General features: G+C 39.1%; 1 pseudogene; it reads right to left on the minus strand.

Moving 5' to 3' along the window:
* On the minus strand, window positions 16,502–24,380 carry LOC102181380 (annotated as a pseudogene).

A 25,727-nucleotide genomic window follows, 5' to 3' on the forward strand; every position in this document is an offset into this window, starting at 1 on the left:
AAAGAAGTAAAAATAAGCAAACTTCCAGTTATATAAATTGTCACTGGGATGTAATGTACAGAATAGAGTCTATAGTTTATTTAGATGCATTTTGAGATTTTTATCTTTTTAATTAATTTTTATTGGAGTATATTTGCCTTACAATGTTGTGTTAGTTTCTAATGTGCTTCAAAGTGAATCAATTGTATTTATACATATATATTTTTCCTTTTTGGATTTCCTTCCCATTTCTGTCACCACAGAACACTCAAAATTGATGTTATCACTTCACGCCTGTCAGAATGAACATCATCAAAAAATCTACAAACAATAAATGCTGGAGAGGATGTGAAGAAAAGGGAAACTTCTTGCACTATTGGTGGGAATGTAAGTCAATACAGTCACTATGAGAACAGTAAGGAAGCTCCTTAAAAAATAAAAAAAATAGAACTACCATATGACCCAGCAAGGTGCTTCCTTGGTGGCTTAGCAGTAAACAATCTGCCTGCAATGCAGGAGATGAATGAGATACTCATTGGATTCCTGGTTTGGGAAGATCCCCTGGAGGAGCACATGGCAACCCACTCCAGTATTCTTCCCTGGAGAATCCCATGGACAGAGGAGACTTGCAGGCTACAGTCCATAGAGTCACAAAGAGTTGGACAAGACTGAAGTGACTGAATATGTATGCATGCAATATCCAGCAAACCCACTACTGGGGATATATCCAGAGAAAGCCATAATTCAAAAGACACATACATCCCAATTTTTATTGTAGCATTGTCGAAAATAGTCAAGTCATGGAAGTCATCTAAATATCCATCAACGGAAGAATGGATGAAGAAATGTGGTACATATAATTAAGAACATTGGTGAGTTTCAAATTCATATCTTGCTTTTTTTGAACTGTCTGGGATTTCCTGGAATATTTATAATCTATTGTTGGGTAAATCCATAGATGTGGACCCCACAAATTCAGAGAGTCAAATGAACTAATGTAAGAGGGTAGGATATGCCAGAAAAATGTTTCCCATATTCTAAGATTGAGACTCATTAGTGTTGCAGACTAAATAACATACAATCAAATACTTGGGGAGTATCATTCATAATCCCTGCAAAATTGCTTCATGGTTCTCTTTGTCCTGTTCTGTGTGAATATGCATGCATGTGTATATGTTCACTTTTTAAAGTTTTTGTGAGCAAGCATGCAGGATCACAAAATAAAGGCATGGATTTGATACATAGTCAAAAACATCTAGAATCCAATGCATTAAAGGCAAGAAAAGTTTAGAAGAGATGTTCTAATAATGAAGGGAAAGCAACATAAATGAGCCCAACAGAGGGGCCAGGTTGCAGATAGAACAGGCAACAGTGTGGGTGCTGACGTCACCTCAGTCTTGAGGGACCAAAGACTGACTGGACCTTTATTGCTCCACTTGCTTCGCTATGGAATCCACCTCATGATTCTGGTCTTACTGAGATTTTATACCTATCTTTGTTTATTTGACAAAAGTTTAAAAAAATCATGCAGCTGTGGATGTGCTGGCCCTTCTCTCATTTTTCTTTGTGATATTCCTTTCTGTGTTATTATTTAGCTTTGGCTTTGGTAATTTTTGACACATCTGATGGGCATGCTCTAGATCTGGTTCTGTTCCTAGTCTTAACATGCAGAGGCTTCTCCACACCATACTGCATAAAATACTACATAGGCTATAAAGTTCGTCTTCTAACATGATTTATCTCTGAGGACAGTATATCATATCCATGCATTTATATTATGTAATAGGCCGTTTCCATTATGATTTAAGGTCCAAAGGGACAGAGACTTTATATTTTGTTCACTTTTGTGTTTACAAAATATGTGCATTTATATAGAAAACAATTAAAGAAATGAGAACTCACAAAATAAAAAATATGGTAAGGAAAATAAAAACTAGTGGAAACTAGTGGAAATATGTGAAAACTAGTGGATTCAATTGTATTAAATGGTATTTAATAAAAATCTAAGACTGATTATGAAATAAGACATATAAAGTAAAAATTTAATCACATCCACATGGATCTCTTAATTAAAGATTATGTAAGAAATATAAAGATACAATTTTTGAAAAGTAGAAAAAGAAACTATATTAAGTTAAAATTTCTATCAATAAAAATATAAATAGATTCCAATATGCTTATGAAAAGAGGCAGTAGCCAGTTGAATGCCAAAAATATCTTCCACAAGAGGGGAGAAGATGATCATTATTCTTAAAAACAAATCTAACTACAAAAGGCAAAAAAGCTACCATTGAGGAAGCACAGATGTGAAATAAGAACCATGCATATGAAAATCTGCTATATTATCAGGGATGCAGAACATTTTTCTCCATATAAAATGTAATTATATGTAAGGGTGTGACATGATTAACTAATCAAACTGATCATACAAAATGTGTACATTTTCACACACTCCCCACATATATCTAAATTTTTTTTTAAATATAGATTTATTTATTTTAATTGGAGGTTAATTACTTTAGAATATTGTATTGGTCTTGCCATACATCAACATGAATCTGCCACAGGTATACATGTGTTCCCCATCTTGAATCCTTTATATTTAAAAAAATTTATGTCAAACAATAAACTTGGCAGAAAAAAAATCACTTTTTTCTGAAAACATGAAAAAAATATTAAAAAACTTGCAAGGGTGGGTGCTCAGTTGTGTCTGATTCTTTGCCGCCTTATGGACTATAACCCTCAAGGATCCTCTAGTCTATGAGATTTTCCAGGCAAGAATACTGTAACGGTTTGCCGTTTCCTCCTCCAGAGGATCTTCCCAAGCCAGGGATCAAAACTGAGTCTCCTGAATCTCCTGCATTGGCAGGTAAATTCTTTACCACTGAGCCATGTAGACCCTTATACTTAAACTGTATTAATAATTTTCACAATCAATTTGCAATAGAGAATGTAAACCTGCCACTTGCTCAGTCATGTCTGACTCTTTGCCACCATAGACTGTAGCCCCCCAAGCTTCTCTGTCCATGGAATTCTCCAGACAAGAATACTGGAGTAGGTTGACACTTCCTTCTCCAGGGATCTTCCTGACCCAGGGATTGAACCCAAGTCTTCAACATTGCAGACAGATTCTTTACTGTCTGAGCCACTTGGGAAGACCCTGGTCCTGGGAAAGATTGAGGGCAGGAGGAGAAGGGGCGACAGAGGATAAGACAGTTTTATAGCATCACCAACTGAATGGACTTGAGTTTGAGCAAACTCTGAGAGATAAGTGCAGGACAGGGAAGCCTGGCATGCTGTAGTTAATGGGTCGCAAAGAGCTGGACATGACTTAGCAATCGAACAACAACAAAACTGCTGTTGGAAGGTATTGTCTACCTCTTTTGACCTGGACTTTCTTAATGAATGCAGAACATGTTCAAATATACTGCAATTTGGGATGATTTGGGAGAATGGCATTGAAACATGTATAATATCATATATGAATATCATGCATGATACTGGATGCTTGGGGCTGGTGCACTGAGGCGACCCAGAGGGATGGTACGGAGAGGGAGGAGGGAAGGGGGTTCAGGATGGGGAACACGTGTATACCTGTGGTGGATTCATGTTGATGTATGGCAAAACCAATACAATATTGTAAAGTAATTAACCTCCAATTAAAATAAATAAATTTATATTAAAAAGATAAATTTGAAAAATATTCTTTATTTGCTGCATAGTCCTCCACATGTAATACTATACTTTCCTACTCCCCTGAAGAGCAAATCTCACGTATTTTTAAATTTTACTGGAACCATATTTTTATCTCACTTATTTTACAATGTCATGATACTGAACCTCCATTCCTATCACTTCCTTGTCAGCTTGCACTGCAGATTCAAACAGACATATCCATATCAACATAGTAAATAAATCAATTATACTTCACTAGTTAATCAAGAATACGAACACAGTGAGCTAGACTGATTAGGTCCTGATTAGGTTTTCAGGTGATTTAAGATAAAAGTTCTCAGGATCCATTTTCTCTGAATCTTTCCTGGAGTATCTGCTGGGTTCTCAGACTTACCTAGATGGGGTCTCAGAGAGGGAGTTCTCTGGTTGAAGTCTGAATTACTCTTTGAATTGTTGATGGTGATAACTGAAGCTCTGTCACCAGACAAGACAGCAGAGAGTAGTGATAAAACATTGACTCCTGATCCAGACTTATGACTCCAAAGCACCTGTCATGTCCTGTCCAGCTTAGGGATACAAACACTAAAGGACTGCAACAGGGAGGATATTAATAGCTCTCTATACCTGCTCATTAGGCACATTTCCTTCCCATTATTCCAATCGCTAAGTACATGATTTCTCTCTGGGCCTCTGGAATAAACAGAAAGGCAGTTTCTCCTAATGGCTCTCTGTTCCCTAGAGATCAGGTTAGAAGCCAAGTGAATCCAGTCTTTTATTACGCTTGTCCTCAATTTAGAGATCTAACCTTAATCACATTATCCCAACCCTGAATTAATATTTTCTCCAAAGTCTGACATTAAGAAACTTGTCAGGAATAGGCACATTTGATCCCTAAAAGGTTGCTTTATAGTCAGCACACAGCCTTGTTGTCCTCAGAAAATTGTTATTTCTCTCTTCAGCAAAAGGGAGAACTGAAATGCCATTTGGGGCACCACAATCTCTGGCTTCTTAAAACACTTGTCCAAGAATTAGGGATTTCAAATTTCATCACAAGCTAAGAGCTGATACTTAGCCCCTCACTATAAAATATTTTGTTAATTGTAGATATTATGTGTAGATATTTCAATACTATTCACCTGAGGTTGGCATCTCTTAGGCATTGTCCAAATTACCTTTTAGAAAACTTTATATTGTGAAGTAGTATTACTATGAGCACCATTCCACATGGCTGAAATACGTTTAAAGGGATTTAATGACATGCCTAAAGGTTCAAACTGAGTATAGAAAGGAACTTAATCAGAATTCTGCCAGGATGCATCCAGCTATCAAACTGTAGACTGATCAGCCCAAGATCATTTTGCCCCTGGGAATATTTGTCAATGTCTGAAGGAATGCTGCTATACACCTGCAATTCTCAATACAAATAATTATCCCATTTTAACTGTCATCATGAGAAGGTGAAAAAAACCTCTTCTAGACCATCATTTCCTGAACTTCAGTGTGCATAGGTATCACCTATGGTTGTAGTTGTAATACAGATTCTGATTCATCAGGTCCTGGAGGGCCCAGATATTCAGATTGTGGTCCACTCTGAGTAGCCAGACTGTGGGCCTATGCAACTCAGGTGTAGGTAGTTTTAGCTATTCTGAATGAAAATTCATATTTGCATGTTATTTTGAATGAATATTGTATTCACTCACTCCAGAGGCTGTTATAACTTCATTGTCCAACAAGCCAGGCACACCACAACAAAGATAATGACAGGTTGATTCCACCAATGGATATAGATGCAAAAGTGCTCAACAAAATATTAACAAACCAAATTTAGCAATACATTAAAAGAGTCACACACCAAGAACAATTGAGATTTACCCCAGGGACGCAAGGATCAGTGTGGTACTTCTAATTAACATATGAAGAATAAAATTTGTAGTATCATCTGAATAGATACAAAAAAAACCTTTTGACAAAATTCAATTTGTATTTATAATAAAAACTCTCAACAAAGTGGGTATAAAGGAAAATACCTCAACATAAAAAAAGGCCATTTATGACAAAACAATAGCCAATATTATGTGCACTGGTGAAAAATTAACAATATTTCTCCTAAAATCAGGAACAAGGCAAAGATACCCAATTTTGACAATTTTATTCAACATAATATTAGAAGCCCTAAGCAGAGCAATCAAATAAGAAAGAGATATGAAAATAATCCAACTGGAAAGGAAGAACTATTACTGTTTGCAATTGACATGATGCTATATATGTGTACATGTTCAGTCACTAAGTCATGTCTGACTCTTTTGCAACCTCATGGACTGTAGCTCACTAGGCTGCTCTATCCACAGGATTTCCCAAGTATGAATGCTGCAGTGGGTTTCCATTTCCTTCTCCTTAGGATCTTCCTGACCCAGGGATCAAACTCATGTCTCCTGGATTGGCAGGCAGATTCTTTACCACTGAGCCACCATGGAAGCCTGATGCTGTATATAGAAAATCCTAAAGACACCACCAGTAATAACACATGTTTTCAGTAAAGTTGCATAGTACAAAATTAATATACAGAAATCTGTTAAGTTTCTATTTGTCAATAATGAACTATAAGAAAGATGGGAAAATATAATTTACTGTCACATCAAAGAATAAATAACTGAAGAGTAATTTAATAAAGGGGGAAAAAACTTGAAATTTAAAATTGTTAAACTTTCTTGAAAGAAACTGAAGATGACATAAAAAGCAGAAAGATATACAATGAAATAATTAATATTGTTAAAATGACCATACCACCCAAAGCAATCTCCAGACTATATGGAATCCCTATCAAAATAACAAAGGCACTTTCTTATTTACAGAACTAGGAAAAATAATTCTACAAGTCATGTGGATAAAAACAATAGACTGAAAATGGCCAAAGCAATCTTGAGAAAGAATAAGCTGGAGTTGCCATAGTCTCTAATATCAACATATATTACAAAGCTACAGTAAACAAAACAATATGGTACTGGTTCAGAACCAGACAATTTCAGAAGATATGGATCCATATGTAACTGCACACTTGGTGTGTCTGTGGATCGAGGTCAGTGTCTGATCTTCCTATGCTGCCAACATGAACCACCTTCTAACATTTGATATTGATCCAATGAGACTCATTCATTTTACACTTCTGATATCCAGAACTGTAACAGCATATATTTGTTTATTGTAACCAATAGTTTGGGGATATTTTACAACAGCAACAGAAACCTAATATAGATGTTCATTCAATAAAATTTGTTGGCAAAAATTGAGTTTAACATTCTCAACCCATTCATTAGTTACTTTAATAAGAGCATTTTATGTTGAAAACCCACATTCAGTTCAGTTCAGTTCAGTTCAGTCGCTCAGTCGTGTCCGACCCTTTGCGACCCCATGAATTGCAGCACGCCAGGCCTTCCTCCATCACCAACTCCCGGAGTTCACTCAGACTCACGTCCATCGAGTCAGTGATGCCATCCAGCCATCTCATCCTCTGCCGTCCCCTTCTCCTCCTGCCCCCAATCCCTCCCAGCATCAGTCTTTTCCAGTGAGTCAACTCTTCGCATGAAGTGGCCAAAGTACTGGAGTTTCAGCTTTAGCATCATTCCTTCCAAAGAAATCCCAGGGCTGATCTCCTTCAGAATGGACTGGTTGGATCTCCTTGCAGTCCAAGGGACTCTCAAGAGTCTTCTCCAACACCACAGTTCAAAAGCATCAATTCTTAGGCACTCAGCCTTCTTCACAGTTCAACTCTCACATCCATACATGACCACAGGAAAACCATAGCCTTGACTAGGCGGACCTTAGTCGGCAAAGTAATGTCTCTGCTTTTGAATATACTGTCTAGGTTGGTCATAACTTTTCTTCCAAGGAGTAAGCGTCTTTTCATTTCATGGCTGCAGTCACCATCTGCAGTGATTTAGGAGCCCCCCAAAATAAAGTCTGACACTGTTTCTACTGTTTCCCCATCTATTTCCCATGAAGTGATGGGACCGGATGCCATGATCTTTGTTTTCTGAACGTTGAGCTTTAAGCCAACTTTTTCACTCTCCTCTTTCACTTTCATCAAGAGGCTTTTTAGCTCCTCTTCACTTTCCGCCATAAGGGTGGTGTCATCTGCTTATCTGAGGTTATTGATATTTCTTCTAGCAATCTTGATTCCAGCTTGTATTTCTTCCAGTCCAGCATTTCTCGTGATGTACTATGCAAAGAAGTTAAATAAGCAAGGTGACAATATACAGCCTTGACGTACTCCTTTTCCTATTTGGAACCAGTCTGTTGTTCCATGTCCAGTTCTAACTGTTGCTTCCTGACCTGCATACAGATTTCTCAAGAGGCAGGTCAGGTGGTCTGGTATTCCCATCTCTTTCAGAATTTTCCACAGTTTATTGTGATCCACACAGTCAAAGGCTTTGGCATCGTCAATAAAGCAGAAACATGTTTTTCTGGAACTCTCTTGCTTTTTCCATGATCCAGCAGATGTTGCCAATTTGGTCTCTGGTTCCTCTGCCTTTTCTGAAACCAGCTTGAACATCAGGAATTTCATGGTTCACGTACTGCTGAAGCCTGGCTTGGAGAATTTTGAGCATTACTTTACTAGCATGTGAGATGAGTGCAATTGTGCATTAGTTTGAGCATTCTTTTGCATTGTCTTTCTTTGGAATTGGAATGAAAACTGACCTTTTCCAGTCCTGTGGCCACTGCTGAGTGTTCCAAATTTGCTGGCATATTGAGTGCAGCACTTTCACAGTATCATCTTTCAGGATTTGAAACAGCTCCACTGGAATTCTGTCACCTCCACTAGCTTTGTTCATAGTGATGCTTTCTAAGGCCCACTTGACTTCACATTCCAAGATGTCTGGCTCTAGATGAGTGATCTTTAAAATCAGTATGAAGTTATTTCATACCGTTAGCTGATACAATGATCTATGTATTACATAACTGTAAAAGTTGCCTGACTATGATGCCTTGTGACATTAAGGCAGGAAATGTAACCCAGTATGAAGATAGAGGTCACCCACTGTATTTTAAATTTTTGTGTCTATATTGCTATATTCTTTTCTATTATATTAATTAAAATGTTCATTCATTTTGTTTCTATTCTCTCTACTTTTCTCTCTAGTTTCCTTTAAAAAGAAAAGATGGAATTCTAACCTCATCTGTGTGTGTACATATGTGTATTGTTTGTTGTTGTTTTAGTCACTAGATCATGTCCAGCTCTTTGGCTACCCCGTGGACTATAGCTAGCAGGCTCCTCTGTCCATGGGATTTCCCAGGCAAAAATATTGGCTTGGGTTGTCATTTCCTTCTCCAGGATATCTTCTCACCAAGGGATTGAAGTATGGACTCCTGTATTGGCAGGCAGATTCTTTTTCACTGAGCCACCAGGGAAGCCCTTACATTTATGTATAGGATTGTGCTTATTTGAAAGAAAATTGTAGCCACACACACACACATAGAAACAGAACATTTGCACTTGAATGTTTTCTATAGACTAAAAAATGAACATAGGAATTCATTAATTTCTATATTTATTTTGTTTATTTCTCAGAGCATCTATATGAAGTTATAATTAGTATCCCACATTGCCTTCAGAAATAAGGAGACAAGAAGTTCAGAGAGCATAAATTGTTTGTAACTATGTAACAAAGCATTTAAAGCTGTTATCACTGTCAAATTATACACACATATAAACAGGCAGTATATTCTCTTATACAGAAAACAGCACCAAAGAATTGATGTTTTAAATATTTGTGCTGGAGATGACTCTTGAGAGTCCCTTGGACTGCAAAGAGATCAAACTAGTCAATTCTAAAGGAAATCAACTCTGAATATTCATTGGAAGGAACTGATGGTGAAGCTGAAGTTCCAATATTTTGGTCACCTGACACTAAGAGCCAACTCATTGGAAAAGAGCTAGATGCTGGGAAAGATCAAAGATAAAAGGAGTAGAGGACAGCAGAGCATGCAATTGTTAAATATCATCACCAATTCAAAGGATATGAATTTGAGGAAACTCTGGGAGATAGTGAAGGACAGAAGAGACTGGCTTGCTATAGTTCATGGGGTCGCAAAGAGTCAGACACAACTTAGCCACTGAACAACAACAACAAATGTTCTCTTAATTTTTGTAGAGACCTTGTAATTCATCAACTTGCTCACTTTAAATACTGTTTATTGAATGCAACTGTACTCCACTAATTTAATTAAATAGTAAAAAATCTAAAGGTGCATGAGTAAGATTTGAATCTAGAACAAAGGCAACAGTTTCTCACTTAAAAAGGGTGGGAGATATATCTTCTAACTGGGAAAGAAGCCAAGTCTCATTATGGATGTAGAATGGGTGTTATTAAATTTAAGTAATTCAAGTGATAAACTCTTTTTTATCTGTAAATAAAAGCTTAACTTAGATATAGAGATGCAGTAAACTGATAATAAATTGATTCAAGAGAGAAGATCAATATAGTCCTGCTCAACGTTATGGATGAGCCATACAAATACAATGTAGAGATTGAGATCTGACTTATACAGTCATGCAGTGCATAAAAAAATCAGTACAGCCCCTCCACATTATGTAATTTCTTTTGATTAAAAGAAAAGTACTATTATATATCCCTTTGCTATAGAATGACTTGTTAGGCATCAGTAGCTAACTGACACAATAATGAAAATGAATAGAACTGAGGGCAATTTTAATAATCTGTAGCTTTTCATTTTTGGCATATATTCTGATATTTGAGAAGAACATCCATGATCATTCTGTCATTCAAATATTTTTCAGATCAGTATAGTAACAAGTGACTACTTTGAGGTTCTCTTCTAGGTGACTAGGAGAGGTAGATAGACACATATGTTTGTGGAGAAAAACTAGAGACCTGGGCAAGATATCAATGTCTTGGCAGGATATCAAGCTCTTGTGTGTGGATCATCCTCTGATCACAAAGAATGGACTGATTTCTGAACATAAAGGAGATGGGAAATGGATGAACTGACATCGTTCAATAGCTATCCCTTTCCGTGTTGATTACAAATAGTAGGAAATGGGAGTTAATTTTAGAACAATAAGAAGAGTCATAGAAGTAGGTAGCATTAGAAGTTTTTAAGCAGAAAGAGGATAATAATTTAGTAATAAAATATGGTAACCTATCCCCCACTTCAATGAATAAACCCTTTCACTCGTAGGCACCTATCTTTCATGCTTTAATTAATAGATGTGTGACATGAAAAATAAACATTTTGCATCATAACAAAATGTGTGATTTAACATTTTTTCCTCACATTTATGGTCATCTGTGACACTAAGATAGTATCAGGTAAATTTATTCCAGTTTGTCTTTCCATGTAGATTTCACTGGGAGGTGTGTATATGTGTGTCTAAAAATCAAATTTTTTTTCCAACAGCTACCTTCCCTGGTGGCTTGGATTACCAATAATCTTCCTGGAGTGGAGGAGACCTTGGTTCAGTCCCTGAGTTGGGAAGATCCCCTAGAGAAAGAAATGACTACCCACTCTAGTATTCTTGTTGGGAGAATCCCATGGACAGAAGAGCGTGGCAAGCTACAGTCCATGGAGTCACAAAGAGTCAGACATGACTGACTGACTGAGCACACTTGTGATCACCAAGGTGAATAATTGAATGAAACTAAGCAGTTATGAGACACTAGCAAGTTTGCACTTTAAGTATCTGGCATTAAGGTTTCGATTACAATTTAAGAGCCAGAAAATAAGAAAAGTAGTATGTCAAGGCTGTATATTGTCACCCTGCTTATTTAACTTATATGCAGAGTACATCATGAGAAATGCTGGGCTGGAAGAAGCACAAGCTGGAATCAAGATTGCTAGGAGAAATATCAATCACCTCAGATATGCAAACAACACCACCCTTATGGCAGAAAGTGAAAAAGAACTAAAAAGCCTCTCGATGAAAGTGAAAGAGGAGAGTGAAAAAGTTGGCTTAAAGCTCAACATTCAGAAAACAAAGATCATGGCATCCGGTCCCATCACTTCATGGGACATAGATGGGGAAACAGTGGAAACAGTGTCAGACTTTATTTTTGGGGGCTCCAAAATCACTGCAGATGGTGACTGCAGCCATGAAATGAAAAGACGCTTACTCCTTGGAAGAAAAGTTATGACCAACCTAGATAGCATATTCAAAAGCAGAGACATTACTTTGCCAACTAATGTCCGTCTAGTCAAGACTATGGTGTTTTCCAGTGGTCATGTGTGGATGTGAGAGTTGGACTGTGAAGAAAGCTGAGCACTGAAGAATTGATGCTTTTGAACTGTGGTGTTGGAGAAGACTCTTGACAGTCCCTTGGACTACAAGGAGATCCAGCCAGTCCATTCGAAAGAGATCAGCCCTGGGATTTCTTTGGAAGGAATGATGCTAAAGCTGAAACTCCAGTACTTTGGCCACCTCATGAGAAGAGTTGACTCATTGGAAAAGACTTTGATGCTGGGAGGGATTGGGGGCAGGAGGAGAAGGGGACGACAGAGGATGAGATGGCTGGATGGCATCACTGACTCGATGGATGCGAGTCTGAGTGAACTCTGGGAGATGGTGATGGACAGGGAGGCCTGGCGTGCTGCAATTCATGGGGTTGCAAAGAGTCGGACATGACTGAGCGACTGAGCTGGACTGAACTGAACTGAATTCAGCTTTGGGTTTCTGGAGGCATCCTTTCCCCCTTTAGAAAGCCCTGAGCAAATAGATAACTGAACTCAAGAGTGCCTGCTTTTCATTGGTTATGCCCTCATTCCACTTTATCTATTCATCATTAAATAATGAACTAGCAGAATCCTAGCCACCTTACCCTCAGAACTCAATAAAGCACAGCCCCCAGTTGGATCTTTCTCTCTCTCCATCTGTCTCTCTGCCGCTGCTGCTTCTAAGTCGCTTCAGTCGTGTCTGACTCTGTGTGACCCCATAGACGGCCTCCTACCAGGCGCCCCCGTTCCTGGGATTCTCCAGGCAAGAACACTGGGGTGGCTTGCCATTTCCTTCTCTAATGCATGAAAGTGAAAAGTGAAAGGGAAGTCGCTCAGTCGTGTCCAACTCTTAGCGACCTCATGGACTACATGGCCCTACAGCCCACCAGGCTCCTCCATCCATGGGATTTTCCAGGCAAGAGTACTGGAGGGGGCTGCCATTGCCTTCTCCGAGGGTGCCTACTACATAATAGTTAATCTATAAATGTTTGCTGAATTAACTACAAAAATTCTAATACAATGAAATAATCTGAAATTATCTGAAATGGAATTTCGCTTTTGACTAATATGTTTTCCTATCAGTAGAAATACATTAAAATATACCATGGATATTAAACGTTACATCAAATACCATGTGTGAGTCCTAAGGCTCTTTGAACTACTTCCTTAAATGACGTAATATTTTTCTCCCAACAGCTGGACTGTGTGTCACACTTGTATGCCTTAGAGAAATACTGGAAAGCCTGAGGAAAGAAAAAGAACAGCATTCAGAACAAGCTGAATTCACATTTCAAACTCTGCTTCCTGGAAGTCATATGGAATTAATTCCAGCTGAAAAGCCAGCCTCAGCGTTATGCAGCACAGTCTCCGCATTATTCTCATCAAAGAAGGGATGCAGATGCATCCAACAGCAATGAACAGTTAAATCAAATGGGCGTGTCTGAATGGAGACACTTCCCTCCAAAAATTAAAAGGCAGGGTTTGCAAATCTATAAGAAGTATACACGTTTCCCTGGCATTTGTAAACATCAGCTTAAGAGACCAGTGTAGAGAACAAGGTGTGAACTTGGTGAAAACTGTAGGATTACTGGCAGGTGAGTAATGACACAGATGCTTAAAACAACTTTCTTTTACAACCTCCCCACCCTTGAGGGAGAAATCACAAATCAGAGAATGCAGAGTATACTTAATGGCGCATATGCAAGAGAGGACAGAATTCAAGAAGAACGGAAAGACAGAGAGCAGGAGTGTGTGCACACAGGGGTGTGGGTATGTGTTTTCCAGGCTGACAAGGATTTGTTGGAAGCCAGCTGGGTGGAATGAAGCGGGGGAGAGAACGGCTAAGAATCCCACAGATTAGCTGTACTGTGACAAATTCCAAAGAACACAAAACATTTAGTATTCCAACTCTGGAAACTCCAGAAGCCCCTACATTCTAAAATAAGAAGCTGAAGGCATAACTTCAATGCAACTGGTGCTCCACTGCACTTGCAAGACAGGGGCAGGGCAACCTTTGCACAACATTAATGTTTAGACTTTGAAAGTCCTCTCCCATAGCCTTATCAAGCTCCTTTTTCTTTCTCCTTTTCATAGTCTCCACCTCAGATTTAAACACTCCTTTGTCCTTGTACCGTCTACCTTAGTCTTCAGCAAGGAGCCTGCAGAAAGGGGTGTGGAGTAAATAACAAGAACCAGTTGTTCATGGCTTGCAAGGAAAGCAGGTTAAAGAGACCCTTTTTGGGAAACAGAGAACAATTATTTAAGAAAAACTCATGGAAGGAAAAAAGATGAATGTTTACACATCCTAACCTGTCCACAATTCAGGGTGCTTATGTTAAAAGACTCTGCATCATAAGTGAAAATATAAGCATATTAATCTTATCTTTCAAATTATTAGTCTCCCTCCAACCATCAGAAAAGCAGATTCACCCTGTCTGTGTTCAAATAGAAGCTCAGAGCCCCAGAGGACTGGGAAGGACTCACGTTTTCATTTTCGTCAGGCTTGCTACTCTGCCCGTTTCCATACACTTGGGCATACAGCCTCCAGATTTCTCCATTATTTGTCACTCTTGAAGTCACTCTGCCAAATAACTCCTGCAGCTTTCCTCTGAGGCCAGTTGCAACATCGCTACTACGATCGGCCATCCCATCCATCACTGCCCTGACCAGGATTTTAAGGACCTGAGTATCTTTGTATTTGTACATAATATTTAAGTACATAGATCTTAGTCATGCTGTGTACCTTCCAGGATTTGTTATTACTGTATTTTTTTCAGTTTGCCAATAGACATTGCTGAGGTTTTGTTCAGATGCTGAGTCCAACTCTTTGCAATCCCATGAACTGCAGCACACCAGGCTCCCCTGTTCTTCACTATCCCCCAGAGTTTGCTCAAACTCATGTCTATGGAGTCAGTGATGCCATCCAACCATCTCATCCTCTGTCATCCCCTTCTCCTGCCCTCAATCTTTCTCAGCATCAGGGTCTTTTCAAATGAGTCAGCTCTTCACATGAGATGGCCAAAGTATTGGAGTTTCAGCTTCAACATCAGTCCTTCCAATGAACACCCAGGACTGATCTCTTTTAGGATGGACTGGTTGGATCTCCTTACAGTCCAAGGAACTCTCAAGAGTCTTCTCCAACACCACAGTTCAAAAGCATTGATTCTTCTGGGCACAGCTGTTTTATAGTCCAACTCTCACATCCATACATGACCACTGGAAAAACCATATCATTGACTAGATGGACCTTTGTTGACAAAGTAATGTCTCTGCTTTTAAATATGCTGTCTAGGTTGGTCATAACTTTCCTTCCAAGGAGTAAGCGTCTTTTCATTTCATGGCTGCAGTCACCATCTGCAGTGATTTTGGAGCTCCCCCAAATAAAGCCTGACACTATTTCCACTGTTTCCCCATCTATTTCCCATGAAGTGATGGGACCAGATGCCACGATGTTACTTTTCTCAATGTTGAGCTTTAGGCCAACTTTTTCACTCTCCTCTTTCACTTTCATCAAGAGGCTTTTTAGTTCTTCTTCACTTTCTGCCATAAGGGTGGTGTTGTTTGCATATCTGAGGTGATTGATATTTCTCCTAGCAATCTTGATTCCAGCTTTTGTTTCTTCCAGTCCAGCGTTTCTCATGATGTACTCTGCATATAAGGGTGACAATATACAGCCTTGACATGCTCCTTTTCCTATTTGGAACCAGTCTGTTGTTCCATGTCCAGTTCTAACTATTGCTTCCTGATCTGCTTGCAGGTTTCTATGGTATGTCCATCTCTTTCAGAATTTTCCAGTTTTCTCCAGTACCACAGTTCAAAAGGATCAGTTCTTCGGCACTCATATTGCTGAGGGTCGTAATATTGCTACAATCGCAATAAATACCACAAGAGCCTATCCAACCACATTATAGACTTGGGAGGAAAATGGCTGTGTAGCCTTGCAGTACATAGTGCAGGCCAGTTAAGTGCCTCAGACATAGTCAGCCAAGAGCATATCTACTAATAGTCTGAGACTTAAACTGACAAGTTAATGTCTATACTGTGATGAATAGAAGATATGGTAGCAATGACAAAAATGATGGTCTGAAGTAAAATCTGTAGCTTCATACCTTCCTCTAGAATGAAATTATACAAATGGCCTTAGTTGCCAGGGTAGTTTGTTTGTTTTCTGCATGAAGAAAACAAGATTATTCTTTCAGGGAAATTATTTCACATATGTATGTCATCTGAGAAGAAGTAAGTTTTAGGAAATCTGTTTCCCCAGGTAAAACCTTAAAATTTTCAAATAGTTTTACTTTCCAGGCATGGGAAAATTTGGGGAATATCTATATGTATTATTTGTATGGACAAAGGGCAAAACTATGTATGTATTTATGTATGTGTGTGTATATACAGTTTAACAAAGGGCGGGGCAAATTGTGTAGAGGACTTGAGTACAAACAAAGGGAAATTCCAGAAAATAAGGAGAAAGAGCAAGTTGTATTTCAACAATCTGATAAAAAAAAAAATAGCAATTTTTGGCTCTCAGTCTTAAAGCCCTTAAATCATGGGTATTTCATCAGCCCGAGGACAACTGGCTTTTATAAAACTGTCATCTCATTGATTCTTCTCAGAATCCTCTTTATATGAAGGGGTTCACAATGGGTGGGACCACAGTGTACATCACTGAGGCCGTTGCACTTGAGTGTGAGTTGTGACTAGCTGCTGAGACAAGGTACACTCCTAGGCATGTACAATAAAATAAGGAGACAACTGAGAGGTGAGATGCACAGGTGGAAAATGCTTTATACTTCCCCTGAGCTGATGAGATTCCTCTTATGGAGGAAACTATCTTAGAATTGGAAGGACAGATGCTAAAGCTGAAACTCCAATACTTTGGCCACCTCATGTGAAGAGCTGACTCATTGGAAAAGACCCTGATGCTAGGAGGGATTGGGGGCAGGAGGAGAAGGGGACGACAGAGGATGAGATGGCTGGATGGCATCACCGACTCAATGGACATGAGTTTGAGTGAACTCCAGGAGTTGGTGATGGACAGGGAGGCCTGGCGTGCTGCAATTCATGGGGTTGCAAAGAGTTGGACATGACTGAGCGACTGAACTGATAGATCTTAGAATTTTAATAAAGAATCCCAATGAGTGAACCACCACCCAACATCACAGCTGCAAAATACATCACCATAACATTAAGAAATGTGTCCAAACACACAAATTGAACCACATGATGAATTTCACAGAAAAAGTGGTAGATTTCCAAGTCTGTACAGAAGGACAGCCACAACACTATTAAACTCTGTAACAAGGAATTCAGGACAATCATCATCCAGGACATCAGAACTAGCAGTTCAAAGAGCCGTGGGTTCATGATGACTGTGTAGTGCATGGGATGGCAGATCGCCACAAAGGCCATCACTTAGGCCATCACAATAAGGAGAAAATTGTCCAATCCAACAAAGAGGAGGAAAAAGTTTATCTGGGTGATGCAGCCTTCATAGGTTATAATTTTGTTCTTTGTCTGTATATTATTCAGCATCTTTGGAATGGAGGTGGAGGTGAAACAGATGTCTACAAAGGACAGGTTGGAGAGGAAGAAGTACATGGGGGTGTGGAGGTGCGGGTCTGAGCTGACAGCCAGGATGATGAGAGCAGCTTTCCCAACACAGTGATTAGGTTCATGTGGAGAAAAAGCCCAAATATGAGAGGCTGCAGCTCTGATTTCTTTTCTTTCTTTCTTTTTTATTATTATTATTATTATTTTTTACTTTATTTTACTTTACTGTATTGGTTTTGCCATGCATTGACATGAATCCACCACGGGTGTACATGAGTTCCTAATCCTGAACCCCCCTCCCACCTCCCACCCCATATCATCTCTCTGGATCTTCCCCCTGCACCAGCCCCAAGCATCCTGTATCCTGTATAGAACATAGACTGGTGATTCATTTCTTACATGAAAGTATACATGTTTCAATGCCATTCTCCCAAATCATCCCACCCTCTCCCTCTCCCACAGAGTCCAAAAGTCTGTTCTATACATCTGTGTCTCTTTTGCTGTCTCGCATACAGGGTTATCATTACCATCTTTCTAAATTCCATATATATATATATATATATATATATATATATGTGTTAGTATACTGTATTGGTGTTTTTCTTTCTGGCCTACTTCACTCTGTATAATAGGCTCCAGTTTCATCCTTTTATAATCCCAGGAGAAGAAATTCTGCTATTTGCGTATCATTCCCTGGTTTCATGTGGTGAATGTGACTGCCTGGAAATACAAAATAGTACAGTTTTCTCAAAAACTGGCATCACAAACACAGCTGAAATTCTCAATTTATATTTTGCACTCAAAAACTCAGTATCCATATTTTTCAATGAAATTTCCATGTCAAGGGATCATCCATGCCATCTCTGAATAGGACTTCCCTATTGCACACTTATCTATTTCTCATACCGGTTCAGTGATAATCCAGAGTGCAGCATATCATGTCAGGGTATTTTGGTTTTCTTTGTTCAGCTCGTGTTTGTGTGTGTGTGCATGTGCACATGTGTGTACGTTGGCATGTGTAAACATGTTTTGCTTGCTTCGTTGTGCACACATGCTGGATCACAGGTAAAAGGTATGTTTTGCTATGGGACACAGTACAAAATCTCTCTAATCAGTTGCTTAATTGCAAGAATAGTTTTCAAAAAAGACCAGTATCTGCTGAGGGAAAAGAATTATGAATTAAGAGTTCAGCAGAAGAGGCAGATAGCAGAAGAGGCGGATTGCAGAGAGAACAGGCAGCAAGGTGTTCAGACTCAAGAGACCACATCTTCTTTCTCCATTAAAATGTGAGACCCGGATGGGTGGGGACCCCATCTGCTTTATTCACTCTGTGGTTTCATCAATATGGGCCTTAATATAAAAATAAATTTTTAGAAAATGGAATTTATAAATAAAAAGACTACCATGATGGATAAAACCAGGTTAAATACACCCAACTGAAAACAACTTGGTTAGACAAAATTGAATGAAACAGAAAGATGAATACTTGAAGGGAAAATATAAAATAACAATAGTTACATTTACACAGGCTTTAAATATAAATTAAACAGAAAAAAGTAACAAATAATATGAAATATAATTGTAAAATAGTGTGAGAAGCAGTAACTAACATTTTAATTTTAACCTAAATAAACATATATGGGCTTAACTTGATTATGAGGAAGATGTAAGTTATCTTCAGTTGAAAGCAAAAGCATATATTCCACAAGATGTCAGAAAATGATGGAAGTTTTTAAAATAGATCTAACCATTAAAGGCAAAAGTTTGCATTACTGCTAAAACATATGAAATAAAATGTCAATTCATAATAAAAGGTGATTTATTATTGCTACAGAGGAGGAGAACATTCTCTGTTTAAAATGCAATGGGAGGGAGAACAAAATATAACCAAATATTAGATCTGACCACACCCATAAAAACTCTCACACACCCCAACAAATCCATTAAACAAAAATAAACACATAGAAAAATTAAATGTCAAATACCAAATTCCTTTGAAAAATTGTAATTTTTTGTTTGAAAAAATGCAATAAAAATAAGAATAAAGAGAAATTGGGATATAGAATTCAGAGATGCAAGGGGAAGTACTTGCAGCTTAGAGAAGTTTGGGGTGAAATGGTGTCATAGAAATGATATCTGTCATATTTCTCTAGGGCTTCCCAGGTGAGAAGTGAAAATGAAGTCACTCAGTTGTGTCTGACTCTCTGCAACCCTGTGGACTGTAGCCTACCAGACTCCTCCATCCATGGGATTCTCCAGGCAAGAATACTGGAGTGAGTTGCCATTTCCTTTACCAAAGGATCTTCCCCACCCAGAGATTGAACCAAGGTCTCCTGCCTTGCAGGTAGATGCTTTACCCTCTGAGCCACCAGGGAAGCCCTTTGCTAGTGATAAAAATCCACCTGCCAATGCAGGAGATGTAAGAGACACTAGTTTGATCCTTGGATCAGCAAGATCCCCTGGAGGAGGAAATGGCAGTCAACTCCAGTATCCTTGTTGGCAGAATCCTATAGACAGAGGAGCCTGGTGGGCTACAGTCTGTGGGGTCACAAAAAGTTGGAGATGACTGAGCATCTGAAGCACGTTTCTCTAGTTTTAGCATAGAAATCTTGTCAAAACATTAAAAATATATCTCATCCTCTCCTTCCTCCATATGTTGGAGTGAAGTTCCTGGCTTTTTCTCTGAGAGCTGGAGATGAAATAAACTATGAAGGAAATGATATGGACAAAAAAGAAAATAAATAAAACCCCTCAGATTGAAGTATATAAAGCAAAGAATGTGCTTAGACAATTTGCAGTAAAGTAATGAAAAATGGCTAATAAACCCCAAAATATATTTGGTCTCTCGCATAATGAAATAATTGCAAAGTTAAGCCCTGTTCCATATGCCTGCTTGCATATGAAATGAAGTTTTTCAAGTAAATATGCAGTGTTAGAGACAATTCTATGAAATATGTGTCTCAAGAACTGTAGTTACAGGGCAGCAGCTATGTCTATTGATTTGATGCTCATATATATCCCATCTTAAAATCAAAAGTATACAAATAAAATATAAACACTTCACTGAAAAATGTTTCTCACCTAATTATTTTTCTGCTTCCTTAATTGCTCATCTCCTCGGAAATGTTCAAATTTTACTGACAACACTATGTTTCCCATTTGAGTCTCATTCAACTAAATTTTCATTCCCAAACTTAACTGTCAACAATAGTCCTTGGATTTCTGAATCCAATAGACACTTCTCTATTCAGATTATTAAATATATTGATTCTGGATTAATTATTCTATCAAGTAAACAAACATGGAGATCTCTCCATTTTGAGCCAGGTGTTTAGGTTTTTAGGTAACCTCAGGTACTTATTCTTTGGTTTTAGTCTCTCCTTCTTCTGCAGCATCAATTGGGGTCTTTTTAAAAAATTAATTAATTTTAATTGGAGGCTAATTACTTCACAGTATTGTGGTGGTTTTTGCCATACATTGACGTAATGCTCAAAATTCTGCAAGCCAGGCTTCAGCAGTACGTGAACCATGAAATTACAGATGTTCAAGCTGTTTTTAGAAAAGGCAGAGGAACCAGAGATCAAATTGCTAACATCCATTGGATCATCAAAAAAGCAAGAGAGTTCTGGAAAAACATCTATTTCTGCTTTATTGACTATGCCAAAGCCTTTGACTGTGTGGATCACAAGAAACTGTGGAAAATTCTGAAAGAGATACCAGACCACCTGACCTGCCTCTTGAGAAAGCTATATGCAGGTCAGGAAGCAACAGTTAGAACTGGACATGGAACAACAGACTGGTTCCAAATAGGAAAAGGAGTACGTCAAGGCTGTATATTGTCACCCTGCTTATTTAACTTCTTTGCAGAATACATCATGAGAAATGCTGGACTGGAAGAAGCACAAGCTGGAATCAAGATTGCTAGAAGAAATATCAATAACCTCAGATATGCAGATGACACCACGCTTATGGCAGAAAGTGAAGAGGAACTAAAAAGCCTCTTGACAAAAGTTGAAAGAGGAGAGTGAAAAAGTTGGCCTAAAGCTCAACATTCAGAAAACGAAGATCATGGCATCTGGTCTCATCACTTCATGGCAGAAAGATGGGGAAACAGTGGAAACAGTGACTGACTTTATTTTTGGGGCTCCAAAATCACTGCAGATGGTGACTGCAGCCATGAAATTAAAAGACGCTTACTCCTTGGAAGGAAAGTTATGACCAACCTAAATAGCATATTCAAAAGCAGAGACATTACTTTGTCAACAAAGGTCCATCTAGTCAAGGCTATGGTTTTTCCAGTAGTCATGTATGGATGTGAGAGTTGGACTGTATAGAAGGCTGAGCACCATAGAATTGATGCTTTTGAACTGCGGTGTTGAAGGAGACTCTTGAGAGTCCCTTGGACTGCAAGGAGATCCAGCCAATCCATCCTAAAGGAGATCAGTCCTGGGTGTTGACTGGAGGGACTGATGCTGAAGCTGAAACTCCAATGCTTTGGCCACTTCATGCGAAAAGTTGACTGATTGGAAAAAACCCTGATTTTGGGAGTGATTGGGGGCAGGAGGAGAAGAGGATGACAGAAAATGAGATGGCTGGATGGCATCACCGACTTGATGGACATGAGTTTGAGTGAACTCCGGGAATTGGTGATCGACAGGGAGGCCTGGCGTGCTGCAATTCATGGGGTCGCAAAGAGTCAGACACGAATGAGGCACTAGACTGAACTGAATTAACTGAACTGACATGAATCAGCCATGGGTGTACATGTGTGTCTTGTAGCCACCTGGATGGTAACTCAGAGTTAGACCTCTGTGTGGAAGTTCAAATTCCTCACTGGATGGTTGACGATGGAGATTGAAGTTCTGTCTTCAGGAAGAGACCAGGAAGGAGTTAAACAGAGCCAGCCCTAGGAATCCAGATGCAAAAACCATGACCGCTCCAGCTCAAGGTGGAACTGCTCAGACATTACAGCAGTGGAGACATTTACAGCTCTATATATTCTTTATGTGCTCACCACATCTGCTCATTAACACATTTTCCACTGTTACTCTGACCTCTGAGCACATTTGCCCATGGGAACTGGTCTAGATAAAACAGGAAATTTTTCCTGCTGATTTGCAATTCCCAAGAGATGAGCTTAGACATCAGGTGTATTTAATTCTTATTATCAATACTACTCCATCAACACTTCTGGTTTCCAGTTAACATTTAAACTTATTACAAAATGCTTAGACCAAGTTTTCTCCAAATCTAAGGCTGAGGAACCTGACTAATTCACTTGCATCTCAAAAGGATTGACTTGTGGTGGGAACACAGCCCCCAATACCAAAAGAACTATTTCTTCTTTAATAAATTAGTGAACTGTGTTCCTTTGCTTTAAAAACCATAGCTAAAAATAATCTTTGATTTCATACTTTGATACATCAGTCAGGAGTTTCATCCTTTTATTACAAATGAAAAGCTGGCATTTTCTCTTATTTATGAAATACTTATGAAAAATTACAAGAGAAAAGTTTAGATCATTTAATATATGGTGGGCCTGCCTTACAATCTTACACATATTGTCCCATTTATTTTTTGCAAAGGTCCATCCTATGAGGGCTGTGAAATTATGACCTCCCTTATCAATTTTCAGAATTAGGTGACTGGCCCAAAGTTGTTGCTATTGTTGTTCAGTCACTCAGTAATGTCTGACTCTTTGTGACCCCACAGACTGTAGCACGCCAGGCTTCCCTGTCCTCTACTATCTCCCAGAGTTTGCTCAAACTCATGTCCATTGAGTCGATGATGCCATCCAACCATCTCATCCTCTGTTGTCCCCTTCTCCTACTGCCCTCAATCTGACCCAGCATCATGGTCTTTTCCAATGAGTCAGCTCTTCCCATCAGGTGGCCAAAGTATTGGAGCTTTAGCTTTAACATCAGTCCTTCCAATGAATATTCAGGGTTGATTTCCTTTAGGATTGACTTAATCCCAAGGTTTTAGGATTTAAAGCAAAGTTTAATCTCCTTCCTGTCCAAGGGACTCTTAAGAATCTTCTCTAGCACCACAATTCAAAGGCCCAAGTTTAGAAGCTGATTAAGGTATGTGCTTTGATTATTACATAATCTATTTCTAGTTCTCTTGCTTTAGGGGAGTGGTTCTAAATCAGAGCTGACTTTGCCTCCAGAGGCCCTTTGGCAATATCTGGAGAAAGTTTTGATTGTTATATCTGGGGAACTGCTACTGGCATGTGGTGTGATGAGACCAGGGATGCAGTCCAGCAAACTGCAAAACACAGGACAGCCCTCATTGTAGGGAATTATCCAGCACAAATGTCAATAGTGGTGAGGGTGAGAAACAGTAATCAAGCAATCCTCCCACATCAATGTGTATATGAATCACTAGGTCATAGTATTTAAATACAGATTTTCATTTGACAGGACTTAGGGTGTCACAGAAATTCTGCATTTATAATAATCTCCCAGACGTTGTTGATGTTGCAGGTCCTGTTCTGTGGACCACTCTGTGAGTATCAAGACTGTGGTTCAGTGTTAAGAGTCAGGTGTAGGTAGTTTAAGCTCTTCTCCATCAAGATTTTTCCTCCTCACCTCATGTCTGATGTAAATGGTGGACTCAGTCATTCAGCTTCTGCATACACAAGTTTATATGAGCTTCTTGAGTATTTCCCTCTTAACAGGAAATAAACCTTTCAGACATTTGTTTCCTTATCTATAAACTGGGGAAATTCTGCCTAAGGAGTTGAGAGGTTGATAATATTGTAGAGCTCACAGGAAATTACCTGGCACAGAGCAGGTACAGATCAACAAGAAGCTGTAATAACTATGTTTGAGCTCCACATTTACTAAGATCACTGGGACTCCAGAAAATCTACTGGGATAAGAAATGAGTCCAGGATTACCTGATCTAGGAGACAGAGTCACCATCTTAAAGATCTCCCAGGGTCCCATGCAGCGAGCAGAGAGTTTTAAGAGCCACCATTACATGTTTTGTTCCATGTGGGGATATAAACTCAGAGCCCCTCACGCCGACTCTGTACCAGTTCAGTTAAAAAAAAATTAGACTCTTTCAAGCTTTTTTACTTTGCTTCTGTAATCTACTCATATGTGTCAAAGCTATGATTGCCCCAGCTGTCATGTACAGTTCTGAGAGCTGGACCTTAAAGAAGGCAGAATGCCAAAGAATCAATGCCTTCTAACTGTGGTGCTGGAGAAGGCTCTTGAGAGTTGTTTGAATAGCAAGGAGATCAAATCATTCAATCTTAAGGGAAATCAACCATGAATACTCACTGGAAGGACTGATGCTGAAACTAAGCTCCAGTATTTTGGTCACCTGATTTGAATAGCTAATCCATTGGAAAAGTCACTGATGCTTGCAAAGATTGAGGGCAAAAGGAGAAGAGGGTGTCAGAGGATGAGATGGCTGACTGGCATCACTGATGTAATGGACATGAACTTGGGCAAGCTTTGGGAGATGGTGAGGGAGGCCTGGTGTGCTGTTGTCCATGGGATCACAAAGAGTTAGACACGACTAGGCAACTGAACAACAATGTGTGTAAAGCTCATATTCCTTGGTGAATCATAGTTTCCACCAGCCCTTCTTATCTTCCTTTGTTGCAAGTCTATAGTATAGAATTCATAAACATTTAATACCAATAGAAGTATGAAATGCTTGCTTGTTTGTTTCTTCCACAAGCTGAATTTGTCTTATTCTTCACAATTTGTGATTCACCTCTTTATTACCTTAGGAAGTCTTACTCACTCATCCATTCCTTTGAGATTTGAAAGTGTGGGAGGATTGCATGTCACCACTCTTCAGGTTTGAACTTGGACATGTGACATCCTTGAGTTTGTGGAATGTGGGCAGAGTTGACATGCTCAGTGTCTAAGGAGAAGCTGTAAGAAGCTTTGTAGGAGTCCATGCATGCTCAGTTGCTAAGTCATGTCTGACTCTTTGCGACCTTGTAGACTGTACCCACCAGACTCTTCTGTCCATGGGATTTTCCAGCCAACAATATTGGAGTGGGTTGCCTTTTCCTCCTCCAGGGAATCTTCCTGATTAATGGATTGAAACTGTATCTCGTGCATCTTCTGTATTGGCAGGATTCTTTACCACTGAGCTACCTGGGAAACCTTTATGAGATTACACCCTTTGTATTACTGTCCCCCTCCATCTTGAGAATGGGCAGCTCCCACACAAGGACCTCTCATATAAAGTCCATTCGCATGGCTCCCAGAATGAAGATGTGCATGTAGCCTAGCATGGTCAGGTCAGAGTCATAGATATCTTATAGCATG

This window comes from Capra hircus, chromosome 7 (assembly GCF_001704415.2).
Source record: "Capra hircus breed San Clemente chromosome 7, ASM170441v1, whole genome shotgun sequence".
Taxonomy (NCBI): Eukaryota; Metazoa; Chordata; class Mammalia; order Artiodactyla; family Bovidae; genus Capra; species Capra hircus.